The following is a 15,748-nucleotide window of genomic DNA, read 5'->3' on the forward strand; positions in this document are numbered from 1 at the left end:
AGAGCAAGCTCATGTGCTGACTTATGTCCATATGTTGTATAGTATTGATGAAAGAGCAAACTCATTTGCTGGCTTATGTCCATATGTTGTAAAGTAATGATGAAAAAGCAAACTCAAGTGCTGGCTTATGTCCGTATGTTGTATAGTAATGATGAAAGAGCAAGCTCATGTGCTGACCTATGTCCATATGTTGTATAGTAATGATAAAAGAGCAAACTCATGTGCTGGCTTATGTCCATATGTGGTATAGTAATGATGAAAAAGCAAACTCATGTGCTGGCTTATGTCCATATGTTGTATAGCAATGATGAAAGAGCAAACACATGTGCTGGCTTATGTCCGTATGTTGTATAGTAATGATGAAAGAGCAAACTCATGTGCTGGCTTATGTCCATATGTGGTATAGTAATGATGAAAGAGCAAACTCATGTGCTGGCTTATGTCCGTATGTTGTATAGTAATGATGAAAGAGGAAACTCATGTGCTGGCTTATGTCCGTATGTTGTAAAGTAATAAAGAATGAAACAACTGCATCACTATAGAAAACGACAGCACATTATTTTTTAATTAGATATCCGAATGTAATGATGAAAGAGCAAACTCATGTGCTGGCTTATGTCCATATGTGGTATAGTAATGATGAAAGAGCAAACTCATGTGCTGGCTTATGTCCAAATGTTGTATAGTAATGATGAAAGAGCAAACGCATGTGCTGGCTTTGTCAATATGTTGTATAGTAATGATGAAAGAGCAAGCTCATGTGCTGGCTTATGTCCATATGTTGTATAGTAATGATGAAAGAGCAAACTCATGTGCTGCCTTATGTCCATATGTGGTATAGTAATGATGAAAGAGCAAACTCATGTGCTGGTTTATGTCCATATGTTGTATAGTAATGATGAAAGAGCTAACACATGTGCTGGCTTATGTCCATATGTTGTATAGTAATGATGAAAGATCAAGCTCATGTGCTGGCTTATGTCCAAATGTTGTATAGTAATGATGAAAGAGCAAACGCAGGTGCTGGCTTATGTCCATATGTTGTATAGTAATGATGAAAGAGTAAACGCATGTGCTGGCTTATGTCCATATGTTGTATAGTAATGATGAAACCGCAAACTCATGGGCTGACTTATGTCCGTATGCTGTATAGTCATGATGAAAGAGCAAGCTCATGTGCTGGCTTATGTCCGTATGTTGTATGATAATGATGAAAGAATTAACTCATGTGCTGGCTTATGTCCAAATGTTGTAAAGTAATGATGAAAGTGCAAACTCATGTGCTGGCTTATGTCTATATGTTGTATAGTAATGATGAAAGAGCAAACACATGTGCTTGCTTATGTCCGTATGTTGTATAGTAATGATGAAAGAGCACACGCATGTGCTGGCTTATGTCCGTATGTTGTATAGTAATGATGAAAGAGCAAACACATGTGCTGGCTTATGTCCATATGTGGTATAGTCATGATGAAAGAGCAAGCTCATGTGCTGGCTTATGTCCGTATGTTGTATAGTAATGATGAAAGAGCACACGCATGTGCTTGCTTATGTCCGTATGTTGTATAGTAATGATGAAAGAGCAAACGCATGTGCTGGATTATGTCCGTATGTTGTATAGTAATGATGAAAGAGCACACGCATGTGCTGGCTTATGTCCGTATGTTGTATAGTAATGATGAAAGAGCAAACGCATGTGTTGGATTATGTCCGTATGTTGTATAGTAATGATGACAGAGCACACGCATGTGCTGGCTTATGTCCGTATGTTGTATAGTAATGATGAAAGAGCAAACACATGTGCTGGCTTATGTCCGTATGTTGTATAGTAATGATGAAAGAGCAAGCTCATGTGCTGGCTTATGTCCGTATGTTGTATAGTAATGATGAAAGAGCAAACACATGTGCTGGCTTATGTCCGTATGTTGTATAGTAATGATGAAAGAGCAAGCTCATGTGCTGGCTTATGTCCGTATGTTGTATAGTAATGATGAAAGAGCAAACACATGTGCTGGCTTATGTCCGTATGTTGTATAGTAATGATGAAAGAGCAAGTTCATATGCTCGCTTATGTCCGTATGTTGTATAGTAATGATGAAAGAGCAAACACATGTGCTGGCTTATGTCCGTATGTTGTATAGTAATGATGAAAGAGCAAGCTCATGTGCTGGCTTATGTCCAAATGTTGTATAGTAATGATGAAAGAGCAAACTCATGTGCTGGATTATGTCCGTATGTTGTATAGTAATGATGAAAGAGGAAACGCATGTGCTGGATTATGTCCGTATGTTGTATAGTCATGATGAAGGAGCAAGCTCATGTGCTGGCTTATGTCCATATGTTGTAAAGTAATAATGAAAGAACTAACTTATGTTCTGGCTTATGTCCATATGTTGTAAAGTAATAATGAAAGAACTAACTCATGTGCTGGCTTATGTCGGTAAGTTGTATAGTTATGCTGGAAGAGCAAACTCATGTGCTGTCATCTGTTTATTTGTCGTATAATGAATTAGCAACTCGTTTGACCATTTGTTGATATGTGGTATAGTAATAGGTAAAGAACGATTTAGAACTAGGCAGGAGCCTGTAATTCAGTAGTTGCCTTTTTAGCTGTGTTAAATATTTGTCTTTTGTTCATATTTTCAACATAAGTTATGCCGTTATTGTCTCGTTTGAATTGTTTGAGATTTGTAATTTCGGGGCCTTTATATTTGACTATGCGGTATGGGCATTGTTCATTGTTGAAGTCCGTTTGGCGACCTTGTAGTTAATTTTTAGTTTCATATTGAAGATTTGTCTCATTAGCAATCATACCACATCTTTTTTATAATCACCTGCTGACAATTGGTTTGTAAAGTAATAACGAAAGTTCAAAGTTGCATGCTGACCAGTTGTTTATTTGATTAATATACATTCCCTCACAACGTATTTCAGTTATATGCTGACTGTGTTTATCAACCATTGCACTGTCTTATTTGATTACAGACTTGTTAAGACCAGCTTTGGGAATAAGATGTCCTTTAATCGTTATTTGTATAATTACATTGTCTCTTGTCATAACATGTTATTACTTATTGTGAAGTCTAGGGTTGACAAGAAAAATAAGCAAGGGAAATCAGTCTTGAAAACCCATTCGATATGTAGAGATAATTGAGTAGTATGATGAACCAAGGGGGCAACCAAAAACCGAAATTTTGGAAAATGATATGGAATAGTTCATATTAGTTCTATTATTACAGGCAGACGGTTTAAAGCAAATAAGTGTTTTTTAACCAACAGATATTTGCATATAAACAAAAATTGAAGTTACATTATACATAATAAAACTTTAAAACAAATCACGGTATCGATATCATTACTTTAAAAATCATTGCATATTTAATTGTATATCCAATACATGCGGAACCCATGTAAAGTTCACATTAATTTGTCTTTCATATTACTTTTATCAGGGATTTATCTAAAAATATTAAGTTAAAACAACTTTCTTTAAAAGAAAAGTTGTCAAAACGTCAATGTTCGTATACAGTTTCTTTGCAGAGGTAACTGTTAACTAGACAACAAAAATACGAATAAGAAATGTCACGACAGATGCAACGTGGGTATAATAATCAGACGCTTACCCTTCCGGAGCACCTGATATCTCCCCCAGTTTGTGATGGGGTTCGTGTTATTCAGTCTTTCGTTTTATATGTTGTTGTTTGTGTACTACTGTTTGTCTGTTGGTCTATTTTTTTATGCCTTAGCGTTGTCAGTTTATTTTCGACTTGTCAGTTTGAATGTCCTATTGGTATCTTTTACACCCTTTTTACTTCAAGGTTCTTTTAGCATGTATTGTTTAACAAAGATATTAATCAAACAAACATTACCTCGAGATGTAAACCGTCAGGACTGTGTCCTTATTTGTCGACCAGTCACTGAATTAACTAGTAATGCAATTATCAATTATAAGAGTGATTCACCTTCTAGCTGTAAATGTCGGTCCAATTTATCCCGTGCATCATAAATAACTTCACATCATCTTCTATAATAAAGTATAAATACGAAAATAATTGTTGTAACAACTGTTAAATAATTACCATAACTTTCTTTACAAGCTAGTACAAATACGAAACTAATTATTGTAATAACTGTTATATCAATATTATAATTGTTCTATTCTTTGACATGTGCTCTCTTATGACGGAGTGCATTATCCCGAAAGGCAGGGTGAAAGGGTTCTTTTTTAAATCATTCATTTCAAGGATAGTTCTTTACCCGGTGCTTCATTTTATTGGCAATTTGTACATTTCTTTCTTTGTAATAACGGTCCATATCATGGACAGGACCTGATGCTTTAAAATATTAGGCAACATAACACATAACAGTGCAATGTCAGTATATCAATGAAATGCACACGACTTAATTCAAACAACTATCACAACGTTTCGTACGATAAACATAAATGTTGCTATCACATGTAATTCATTTCATATCCTCTACAAAACATTCGTTTACTCAAAATATTTTGCAGAATGAAAAAAAAACAGTGCTCGCACAAAAGCGCTCGTTTTATATTCTTTTTGATAAAATCAATGTCAAAAACAAAATTGCCATTGTTTTGCATTGTATCTTCTAACCGCTGTAAATATTTTTTTAGATCTTATGGTAGGGATCTTTCTGGTACTAACTGTTATCTCGAAGATAAATATCACTTAAGAGACCTCTGATCCCGGATGTAAGATTGTCAAGTTTATATAGGCTTTTTCGAAATACGCATCAGCATTCTCACTAGTCGCATTGAGTACTGATCGACTCAGTGTGGTAATTCGTCCACTAAATAGAGCAGGAAGTGGTAGGTATCATAGATAAGGGTCTATTTTTATATACTATTTTTATGGTCGAAAAATTGTGATTGGAAATGGGAAATGTGTCAAAGAGACAGCAACCAAATCAAAGAGCTAAGACAATCAATGGCCACCAATGGGTCTTCAAATAGAGAGAAAATCCCGCACCCGAAGGTTTGCTACAGCTGGCCCCTAAATATAGGTTAGTGACATTAAGAATGGAAATTGGGAATGTGTCAAAGAGACAACAACCCGATCACAGAGCAATGAGAACCGAAGGTCACCAATTGGTCTTCCACATGGCGAGACAATCCCGCATTCGAAGGCTTGCTAGAGCTTACCCCTTAATATACATTAGTAAAATTTTGAATGGAAAAGCGGAATGTGTCAAAAAGACAACAATCCGATTGAAAAGCAAAAAAACAAGCTAAAGACCACCGATTGGTTTTCATTACAGAAAATCCTACAAACAAAAGGCTTGCCACAGTTGGCCCCTCTAAACAACAGTTAGTTATATTGAGAATAGAAATGGGGAATGTGTCAAAGATACAGAAACCTGACCAAAAAGCAAAGCACAACCAAAGACCACCAATGGGTCTTCAAGACAGCGAGAAAATCCTGCATCCGAAGGCGTGTTTCAGCTTCTCCCTTAATAAAGATAGTACTTATTTTTTCTCTAATTTTTATTTTTGTATGCAAATTATTCTTCATCTGTTTACTAATATTTTTCTATTTATTATCTTCAGACCCGCATAGAATCTTAAACCTGCTAATGATCACTTTCACAAGTGACCTAAATACTCTAGGAGATTCATAAATATTCAGTTGAGAGAAATGTCACTGTACAGTAGTTGTTCACCCTGTCTGATTTTAATTATGTCATCTTCCTTCCGGGTATATACTTTTGATATTATGTCATTTTGTCTAGGTTATTGTAAATGCAGATACATAATTAGACTAGAAGCAGTTAATATATATTAAATGTCTTTTCATCTGCTGTCTCTCTCAAGTATTGGATATTTAAGTTGTGTAACCGAGTGGTCAGTAACCTTAAACTCATCAATGGAATCGGTAAAAAGTAAAATCACAAAAATACTGAACTCAGAGGTCAATCTAATCAGAAAGTCCATAACCACATGGCAAATCAAATGACTAAACACATCAAAAACGAATGGACAAGAACTGTCATATTCCTGACTTGGTACAGGCATTTTCAAATGTAGAAAGTGGTGGATTGTCTGGTTTTATAGCGCTAAACATCTCACTTTGATGACAGTCTCATCAAATTCCGTTATATTTACAATGATGCGTAAACTAAACAGACTTAATAAATAAAATAGTAAAAATATGGGTTCAGCAGACATCATCGTGTTGTTTTTATCATGTTAAAAACTTTGATTTTTTTTATTTTACTTTTATTGATGGATTAATATGTGATTTAAACCTTTAATTTCTGCATTAATAAATGAAAGACGTTAAATGTGTACTGACTTAAGCATACAACCTAAACGATTGTTTTGTCGTCAAACTATAATTCATCTACAATGTATCTTCTTTTATTTTATATTTCTAAAAATAGTTTTCTCGTTTAAATTGTTTTACATTGTCTTATCGGGGCCTATTATAGCTGACTATGCGGTATGGGCTTTGCTCATTGTTGAAGGCTGTACGTTGACCTATAGTTGTTAATGTCTGTGTCACTTCGGTCTTTTTGTGGATAGTTGTCTCATTGGCAATCATACCACATTTCAGACGAATTGTGCACATCCTCCTATAAGCTACAAAGGCTAGTATTTGAAAAGGTGTTATAATCATGCTACAACCATAATATTTGGTACAAATCTTTGTTTTGTACTAATTTTGGATATGTTATATTGTTTAGATGTCTGCAAAAATCCTACTTCCGATAAATTCCAACATGGCAGACATTGTACTAAAATAAGCTTATTTTTTAGGGAGGGTAATTGAAATGTGTTTAAACGTATTGCTACTATCATTACATTGTGCAGGAACCTTTCTTTGGTGCTTCTAATGAATACATTGTATAAAAAATCTGTCTTTAAAACCCCTACTTCCGGTAATATTCAAAATGGCGGACATAACAATATCAATTCATTATTTAAATATTCAACTTTTTTTCAAAATGTAAAGAAAATGTTGTTTTTGTGCTAGTTATTAATAGTTTGGCTTTCAGTTATCCTCAAAACCACTTATTCTATTCTGTTGTAAATGTTTAAATACAAAATTGACACTTCCAGTAAAAAATATGGCGTAAATTTCATTGATAAGTACTCAATCCATTTCTTCGATGTAGAGTTTTGGATAGATTGATTAAAAAAAAAATCAGTATAATACTAAAACATTTTTAAAATTACTTCTATTTGGCCAAAAATACATGTTTCTTCATAGTCCCTTCCACATGCACACAAAGCAGTGCACTGGAGACCCGATTTTCCACATTAACAACTAACGAGACATCCTTTCTTACATCCACAATGTACAAGCTTTTGACAAAATGATCAGGCCTCAGAAAGAGTTTTTTTTAAAGGGATCATCTTTGTCCCTTCGCCATCCATTAGCGCCTGGACTGGGTAGCATAAGAGCCAATCCAATGTTCGTCCCCCTAAACACCTTCGCTAGTATACTGCACGTTTTACATGCTGGAAAAGAGTAGACCAGTTGATTAAATAGCCTCAATTAGACTTCGCTTTTGTGCAAATAGTTTTTTTATTGCTTCGTTAACCATGTTAGCCCCATTCGATAAGTTTGTGCGATCTTAAAGTAAAACCCCGGTAATTTCGGTTGATAAATGATCATTCTTTATGTTAAAGTCACATCTTCAAATGCAATCAATAACTCCCACGCAGTCTTTTTTTCTTTCCAAACAAAGAGAGCACCGTATCATAACCGGTAAAGGCATTGAACACAATGAGTGTGTGTGATCACTTATTGCCTAGTACATTTGATAGACCATTGATAGATATTAATCCAAAGTGTTTTGCCTTCCCAAACACAATCCATAGTCCCCTATGTCACGGAATAGAGAAACAGTAATGACAGCATCATAAGTAACGACTGTTCGAATCATGACTCGTTTCAGTTCGTGTTTCACTGTATCAGACACATTCACCATGATTCTAGTGTCTGCCTCTTAATGTGAACATGGTGCTATATTTGAAATACATCACTTGGTGGATAACAGTGAAAATCCTGAGCATTTGTTGCTACAACTACCATACTCATCAAAAATTTCATCCACTCTTGTAAGAGTTTCAAGGTATTTCATTAAGGTAAGGACATAATAATCAGCATACTCGTTAGGAAACAGCTTGAAACTGTAACAATAGTGGATGTAGTCTCGGATGCGTACATAGACAATACTGGTAGTTTGAAAGCTGCTACAAGAAGCAAGAGCTACATTTTGGGAAAAGAGAATCCACACTCAGACGAATCCAGGGTCAAAAACAAATTCCTCAAAATTGGCAAAGTGTTCTGAGAGATGACGACAATAGGAAAGATAATTTTTAGTTTTCATTCACAGCAGCTTGCTCAATAAAATTTTGAGGAAAAGATAGTTGTAGCAACAAACGCTCAGGATGTTCAGTTATATCCACCACTTGATGATGTTTCAAGTCTAGCACCATCGAACAGTCGATACTGATGTCATTGCTGTTTTGCTATTCCGTGACATATGGGGCAGACGAACTTTGGTTTGCATTTTGAAGTGGGAAAAACTTTAGATATATATCTATACATGACCTTTTAAATGCATTAGGCATTGAGAGAGTACACGTTTGCTGAAAAAGGAACTGCGTTGGTGACATGGATGGCGTTTGAAGACGTGACTTTAGCATTTAGAATGAGTATAAGGCACGAAAACACGCGTGTTTGGGAGAGGAAAGACTTATTGAGGCTATTCCCACGACTCGGTCTAGTCTTTTGCAGCATGGAAAGCGTGCAGTATACCGTGGCGGCTATGAATGAGTAACAAGCTTGGAATTGGTTCCTATGCTACATTTTTGTAACTAGTCCAGACGCTTATGAATGGCGAAGGAACAAATATGATCCATGGGAACCCTTTTGAACTCTTAGTGAGGCCTATTCATCTTATCAGGAGCTTGTACATTATGGATGTAAGAAACAATATCAGTCTTTGTAAATGTGGAAAATTAGCTCCCCGATTGTGAATAAACATGTATCTGCGGGCTAACGAGTATGCTGATTGGGTATTATGTCCTTACCTCAATAAAATACCTTGAAATAAACTCATCATAGATACCAGGACTTAATTTTATATATACGCCAGACGCGCGTTTCGTCTACAAAAGACTCATCAGTGACGCTCGAATCCAAAAAAGTTATAAAAAAAAAAAAAAAAAAAAAAAAAAAAAAAAAAAAAGGCAAATAAAGTAGGAAGTTGCAGAGCATTGAGAACCAAAATTCCTAAAAGTGTTGCAAATACATCCAAGGTAATCTATGCCTGAGGTAGAAAAGCCTTAGTATTTCAAAAAATTCATAAGTTTTTAAACAATTTATTTATAAATATAACAATATCAATGATGACTGTAACACGAGTGGATGAATTCTCGGATGCGTATGGTAGTTGTAGCAACAAATGTTCAGGATATTCTATCTTATCTACCACGTTATGTATTTCAAGTTTAGCACTATGTTCACATTAAGAGGCAGACACTGGAATCATGGTGCATGCATCTGATGCAGTGAAACACGAGCTTAAACGAGTCATGATTTGAACAGTCGTTACTGATGATGCTGTCCTTACTGTTTCGATTCTCTGTGACATAGGGGTAGACGAACTATGTTTGGGAGGTCATAAAACTTTTAATTAATATCTAACAATGACCTTTCAAATGCACTAGGCAATGAGTGATCACACACACTTATTGTGATCCATGCATTAACCAGTTGTGATACAGTTCTATCTTTGCTTGAAAAGAAAAAAGACTGCGTGTGAGACATTGATGGCATGTGAAAATGTGACGTTAACATAAAGAATGATGATTGATCAACCTTAATCACCGGGGTTTTACTATAAGATCGCACCACAAATTTAACAGATTGTGTTTACATGGTTAATGAAGTAAGAAAATAACTATTTGCGCAAAAGGGAAGGCTAATGGAGGCTATTCCCTCAAGTTGATCTAGCATGTAAAACGTGCAATATACTAAGGCAGGTATTTAGGGGGACGAGTGTTGAATTGGCTCTTATGCTACCCAGTCCTTGTGCTAATGGGTGGCGAAGGGACAAAGAGGGTCCCTTTTAAAAAAAACTCTTTCTGAGGCCTCATCATTTTGTCAGAAGCTTGTACATGTGAATGTAATAAATGATGATGTGAAAAATCGTGTCTCCCGTAGACTGCCTTGTGTGCATGAGGTGGTATCGTAAATGAACATGTCTTTTTGTCCGAATTGTAGTAGCAGTTTTAAAAATGTTTTAGTACTTTAGTAATTTTATTTCGTTTTAATCAATCTATCCAAAACTCTACATCGAAGATATAGATTGAGGACTCATCTTTGAAATTGACGCCAGATTGGTTTTTTTTACCGGAAGTGATAACTTAGTAAACTTTTACAGCAGAATAGAATAAGTGGTTTTGATGATAACTTAAAGCCAGTACAATAAACAACATTGTCTTTACATTTTGAAAAAGTTGAATATATAAAATTAGAAATTGATATTTCTATGTCCGGCTTTTTGGATATTACCGGAAGTAAGGGTTTTAAAGAAATATGTCTATTGTATCCATGAGAAGCACCAAAGAAATGGTTCCTGCACAATGTAATAATAGTAGCAATATGTTTAAACATATTTCAATTACCCTCCCTAAAAAATAAGCTTATTTTAGTACAATGTCTGCCATATTAGATTTTACCGGAAGTAGGGTTTTTCAAGACATCTTATCTTTATAATATATCCAAAAGTATTACAAAACATAGTGTGTACCAAATATTATGATAGTAGCATGATTATAACACCTTTTCACATACTAGCTTTCGATATTGGGCTGATTTAAGTTTGAAGTCCGCCATTTTGGATTTTACCGGAAGTGCGACATTTTTTTCAAATGCTTCCCTATCTGAAATAAAAGAGTAATAGATGAGGAAGGTCTATGCCAAATTTCGTGCTTGTAGCAGGATGTGCACAATTTTTCACAAAGCCGCCGTACTAACATCTTCTTTTTTATATTTACGTTGATTTAATAAAACAAAAAAAACTCACTATATCATAGGTATTATTATACTTTACATCAGCAATCGCTAATAAAATAATTAAGACATTACTTTATGCTTTTATTCCTTCAAGGAGAATGGCCCCTTTCTCGCGGTAATTTTTTTTAATCCTCAGCCCTATTTCTTTTTCTTTTTTGAAAGAACCATTTAAAACTGAATGATTATTAATTGTATCATCGTTATATGATCAAACCCAACTATATCAGAAAGATACAGATCATGGTGTATAATTATCTGTATCATTTAATTTTCTAGGCCCTTTTTCTCTATTACTTATATTCTTGGTGCACATTCTCTCTTTTATTTAATATATCTGAATATACTAGCATCTTATTATTTTCTATTTTTTATTTATTCTATCCATTTTTCTCAATACTTTTTAGTTTCCCCAATTATTTCCTAGCCTGTAAATCCTAACCAAATTCCTCAGGAATGCTTGAGGGGATGGCATATCATTTTTTAGCTTTTTGTTTCTTCTTACCCCTTGTATTTGCCAAAAATATTTGTGAAAATAAGAAGACGTGGTATGATTGCCAATAAGAAAACTATCCACAAGATAAGTGATGGTAAGCAATTATGAACAACTGTTTGGCTTTCAACAATGAGGAAAAGCCATACCGTATAGTCAGCTTTATAAGGCCCCGACATGAAAAACGTTAAACATTTCAAAAATGAAAGCTAAAGGATTTATTTGTAACAAAACAATTTACAAAAAAAATTATACCCGGGTTTTTGTTTTGAAAATGCTCATTCAAAACAACATATTTCTATTCATTTCTTTCAAGTTTAACAAATGAATATTCTAGTTTATGTTTATGTTTTTTGCAGGTAAAAGCTGGACGTTAAATGGGCACTTGCTGTCAAATTCATGGTCACCGATTTGACTCAAATTATTATATTTTATGTATAACAATATAAAGCATTTATCCAAACTATCAAAAGTATAATGTGAACAATTTACAGAGCATATGGTCGATAATATGTAGTTTGGTTTCGGTTGTATTTTAGTCCTTACGCCATCTAATAAAATATCGAGTTGACCTCAGATGACCATATAAGCGACATAAATATAGATATAAATAGATTAGGTCAACTCGTGCCATTCGATTGTTATAGGTCTGTTTAATTATATTTTATAGATTAAAAATATATGTTTCTCATCGTTTTTACCTGTATAAGAAAAACAAATTGTGGATCGTATCAGTCATCAAATGATTTACCTCGGTTTCACTTTCAATGTTGACATTTTTTTCCTTTAAATAACCAGTACACGTAAAATGCATGCGTTGTCCATATTTAGTTAAGGGGTTAAATTGAAGTTCACATGAATACGAATTTAATAAGGTCGACTTATTTACTTGCAAGTGAATAATTCATTTTCCATGTTATTAAGCTTAATTTTACAAAATAGAACCATTTTGGCTGCTTAAAGCGAATAATTATTTCACTTTTTCACATTCATTATTGATTGAACAAAAACAAATCATACTTTAGATTTATTATATATATCTCGTAGCTAGTGTCCTTTTTATAGCCTTTTCCTGGATATTTGCTGTTTTTTTGCATTTTTAATTTGACTCCCCAATCAATCTTCTATTTCTTATATAAGAGATAAACTTTGTTTTTCTGCTAGATTCACGATAGTTAATACGTATTAACTATCGGGAATTAAGCTTTAACAAATAGTTCTTTTATATAGGAAGTATATCATGATAGCATTTGGGTTACGTTAACTCTGAGCAAGGGAAGGAGCTGTTTTTGCTTTTTTTATATTAGTTTTACTATAGCTGTAAAGTTAAATCTTTCGAAAATTTAACGAGCTATTTGCCCTGCATGCACAAGGGCACATTACTGTAACCGTAAAAAGAAAAGTGTGAGGTATTCGTCAGTTCGACCACAAGCAAACAAAAAAAATATAATACCGAGAGGTCAACATATGGTCTATTAGTTAAGATAGAAGGATGTGCAGATGGCACTAAATTAAATAACAATAATACGAGATGATGCTTTTTGTTGGTTCAGATGGCAGAAACAATAATAAGACGACAACATAACTTGTATTTCCATATCACGTAGCTACAGTAACATCTGGGGACTATTTTGACTCGTAGTTAATTATATCACATACCTTTATCACGGTAAATCATGGTGTCAAATGGAGTACAACTTCCTATATATCTTTATGTTTACATATGAATACGATAGATAATTGATCAACATAACATATATAATTTAGATATAGGTTCAATTATATTTGTTCAGTGTCAATTGTGTTTTAATATTGTTACAAAAAATATAATATTGTCATCCTTATTTGAAAACCTATAGTAGAACACAAATAATAGGATCCCAATGGGGATACAAAAACCTTTTAATCGGTGATGTATTCCGGATATGTCTCTGATATGTCATCTGGAGTTAGGCATCTGTTTTTTATACTTAAAATTGTATATAGCTATAATACTGACCAATGGAACGTGTCCATCAGAAACGTGTCAGTGTTTCATGTTTTGTTTTAAAGTGTTTATTCAATGTCCATTTATAAGTATGCTGACACATAGGACATTATATTGTCATCTTCATTTGAAAAGTTGCAAATTGTTAGATGCCAACGAAGCTTCAAAATCCTTCATGTATTCTGGGTGTATATTTGTGGTGTTATCTTGGGTACATCTACATTTGTGTGTGTGTGTATTTCTAAGATAATGTAGTCCTATATCTGACCAATTGGGACGTGTCAATCGTCATCAGGATTTCACGTTGTGTTTGTAAAGTCACACAATGTCTACATGGTATATAAGATTATGTTTAACACATTGTACATTTTCATAATAGACACAAGAAGTACCTTCTACATTGAAATATTATTTTAAGTAATGACTAGCATGAATGACAAAGGAGAACGATAACTTTAAATTAAATTAATTTCCTTTTTTGGTATAAGATATATCTGTAATGGTTTGGTTTTATTTTTACAACAAAAAATGGAATATTCATGAGACAACAGCTTAAAGACATGAAAGACATAGAAAACGATAAAATGATCAGCATAGTATTCATAGCATACTACATCTCCTTTTTATATTTATATAGATTCTTTTAAGCTACACAATCAGTTGTGTCGCTATTAAAACAATTATTCGTCAAAACCCTAAATATACAATATAGGTCAATGTCAGGAAAATATAGCCTTTTTCGTATTAGGCTGAGAGGTTCTACCGAGCCCTTCTCCAGTTTTTCGCAGAGTACAAAAAAGTTTATATTTTAATGTCATTGACCTAATATTGTTTTTATACTGCAACTTAAATGTACACGTTGATAGCTTTTTAAATCGAAACACAAATGTCAAACTTATTTTCATCCCTTAATGTACCCCTGATTGTGGAAAAAGTTCCATGATCAAATTGATATCATACAAAGCTATGTTACTATATTTAGGGAATAAACAATTTTAGTTGCAGTATAAATATAAGGATGTTAACAACGGCATTTAATAAAAGTCCATATCGTATTTAAATGAGCTGTATAAGTTCCGGGTCATCAAAATATCTACAAATACTGTAATATCATCAGATTGGAAAGAAACTCTAAGTACAATATTACCATATTTGAAATTATTAAGCATCCTTGTTTTGTTGTTTTTATGTGTTTAATTTCTTAATTTATGTTTGTTTTTTTATTGTTTCTCATTTTATATAAATTTCAAATTGAGAGTTTTTATGTGTAAAGTGAGTAAATACATAAGTAATTCATTTTGTACTACATATATACCTTCCTTTAAATGCTGCTGCCTTTTTCATAATACCAGCTGTTATTATTGCCTTATGTTATAATGTCATAGTAACGGTTTTATTTCAAAAGTTCATAATTGTTTCTTGTTTATCGTATTTTGTATAGATTAGACAATTCGTTGACCTGTATATTGTTTTTCACTAGTCATTTTGGGAACCTTTATAGCTTTCTGTTCGGTGTGAGCCAACATGATAGTTACTTTTGGATTGAGAGTTGTCTCATTTGCACTCATATCAAATCTTGTAATTCAGTAGTTATCGTGTGTAAAATACTATGAAATTTATTTTGTTATTGACAAACGCTACATGCTCTTTAGTGGGGAAATAAAAGTTTAAAAAACCCAAATAATGAAGCACGGTCTGGAAGTCTCAAAAATGGGTTATTTCTCCATAGAATTTAAACGGACGTAAAGGAACTATCCAAACTGTGTTTTCATTGTAGCGAAGTACAACGAATACTGCTTGGGGTCTAATCTTTTTGGGTGACATGTCTTACTTAAAGAGAAATTCACTTATTCAGCTTAGTGTGTTGCGTTACATCAATTTGTTTGTCGTTTATTTGCGTTAATAAAAAATGTCGAGCCGATTATCGTACCCAGAATTAGAAATCAACAGATCAAAATACTGTGATTTAGTGTTTGATATATTATCAATTTTCCAGTGTATTTATTTCAGCCTTTGTTATGGTATTAGGTAAGCAACCTTATTGGAATAGCTAGCAGTTCTATAGGTATCATCCCTAAAGGTTAAATCAAAATAAACAAAATGATCTTCGTTATTGTATAAGTTAGCAATAAAATTGAGAATAGAAATGGGGAATATGTCAAATTTAAAGATACAACAACCCAACAAAAGATAAGAAGACAGTCTTGAGCCAAC

The sequence above is a fragment of the Mytilus galloprovincialis genome, chromosome 14, assembly GCF_965363235.1.
Source record: "Mytilus galloprovincialis chromosome 14, xbMytGall1.hap1.1, whole genome shotgun sequence".
NCBI classification, from domain to species: Eukaryota; Metazoa; Mollusca; class Bivalvia; order Mytilida; family Mytilidae; genus Mytilus; species Mytilus galloprovincialis.